Source organism: Triticum urartu, chromosome 5A (assembly GCF_056163025.1).
Source record: "Triticum urartu cultivar PI428250 chromosome 5A, HENAU_Tu73, whole genome shotgun sequence".
NCBI lineage: Eukaryota > Viridiplantae > Streptophyta > Magnoliopsida > Poales > Poaceae > Triticum > Triticum urartu.
Genome location: NC_141877.1, coordinates 313,483,128 through 313,485,591, shown reverse-complemented (window position 1 = coordinate 313,485,591; position 2,464 = coordinate 313,483,128).

The following is a 2,464-nucleotide window of genomic DNA, read 5'->3' as shown; positions in this document are numbered from 1 at the left end:
TAAACAGGATAGCATGACACAATTTCACATTATGGCTAACTAAAAAAGATGGAAATACATAGTTCAAAATATGATGACTATGTAAACAGGATGACATGATATAACTATATAATGTGTTTATTAAATAGGTTGGCATGCCATAATTCACATACATGCCGCCTATGGAAACATGATAGCATGATATAATTCCCGGATAGAATGACATAATTCAAAATATGATGATTGTAAACACTAAACAGGATGAGATGATATAGATATATGATGTCTTTATTAAATGGGTTGCCATGCCATAATTCAGATAGATGTTGTGTATGTAAACATGATGGCATGATATAATTCAAATATATGATTTATATAGTAATCATGTAAGCAGATGGCAATCCATATATGATGTAAAAACTAAGCAATGCAAGACAACATGCATGACATGGGTAATATAACCCTGCCAAGTTTGAGCATAGACCTCAGGGGGGAAATATGACTGGTCATCAGTCTCTGAATCCTCCTCTGAGGAGCTCTCTGTATCCAGCAAGATGTCTGCTTCAGCAGGTAGCATTGTCTACTCTGAATACCTTGTTTTCACTCCAGATACTTCCATCACCGCTTCAAATGGCTGATGCACAGAAATATATACAAATGTTGTCGACAAATGGAACACGTAATTCAAAAAAAATGATAGCATGATATAATTCACATACATGATGATTGGCTCAACAGCATGGCATTGCACAATTCACATATATAATGCCTTTGCAACAAGATAGCATTGCATAATTCACATATATAATGTCTTGCAACAAGATGGCAATGCATAATTCACATGTATGGTAATTAGACACTAAACAGGTGGCATTCACACAAAGCATGTCTAAACTAATCAAATGACATAGCAATGCAAGACACCATACGCACGATATGAGCAACATAACCCTGCCAAGTTAGAGCATACACCTGGGGGGGGATAGGACTGGTCATCTATCTCTGAATCCTCCTCTTAGGAGCTATCCGTAACCAGCGAGATATGTGCTTCGTCAGATATCATAGTCTACTCTGAAGACCTTGTTTTCACTCCAGAATTTTCCATCACCGTGTCAAATGGCTGATACACATGAAGAGTAGTTGAATGTACTAACATTGTTGACAAATGTAATACGTAACGAAAAAAAGGATGGCCTGATATAATTCACATATAAGATGACTGGCTAAGCAGGATGGCATTGCAAAATTCACTTATATGATGCCTGGCTAAACAAGATGGCATTGCATAATTCACATAAACGATGAATAAACTAAACAGATGGATTCACACAAAGCATGTCTAAACTAAGCAGTTGGCATATTTGATGTATAAAGTAAGCAATGCAAGGCACCATATGCATGATATAACCAATATCAGCATGCCAAGTTAGAGCAAATACCTCAGGGGGTAAATAGGAGTGGTCTTCTCCTTCTGAATCCCCCTCGGAACAGATATCTTCCTCTCGATTACAATCCGAAATGGGTGGAGGGGGGCTGCCTTTGCACCTACCATGGAGCGACGTCTGCATGAAATTTTATTGCCACGCAAGGCTCATCTATTTTGCTCTACATGTTCAGTTCCATTGTGTACAATAACTGACATGCATAGGAATAAAACATAGTGAGATTATGTAAGGAGTGCATGCAGAAATCCAGAGTGATGGTAGCAACCTGTGGATAGACCCAAAACCAATGATAGCAGGCAGATAATGGCTTCAGTTAAAAAATACAGATAATGGATTATTTACTGTTTGTTTCCCACCCAACATGAAACTCATAGTAGACACCAGAGGTTAACCAGATAGTAGATAGATACTATTGACCGCGTCCCCGATATGTACCCCACAACCGTTTAAAAACTCAAGTTTGACCATTAGTTTGGAGCTGACTCAGAGTCTAATCGGTGAACAGGACGATAAAGTAGCATGTAATATTAAGCAATGCATAACGTAAGCAGACATGAAAGAGTGCGACCTCTCTTGCAGACCCGTGTAGTCCTCGAGGTCATCTGCTCGGTTGATGATGGTAATGCAGTTGTCATGGCTGCCGGCGGCGGGGAAGAAGATCTGAGGCGCCGAAAGACAGTCTGGAGGCCGGATCCCTGCTGTGCTGGACCCTTCTATCGTTGGAGCAGCTGAGCTTGGGTGGACGACGGCGCAACAGGAGCGGGACAAACCACACAAGGTTTTCTTTGACAACTATATGTAAGAGAAGTAATTCTGTAAGGGCTCGTTTGAATTGGAGGATTCTAACAACGCGGGGATAGGAAATACACAATAATAGGATAGGACTGCACGTGCAAAATAGAGAATTTAAAAACACAGGATTTCTGCCAATCTGGGTGTTTAGTTCACAAGAATTGGAAGATCACAAGATGCAAAGAAGCATGGTGAGATTAAGTCAAACCACAAAAAAATGTATGGTTATAATGGTATTATGCTACTAT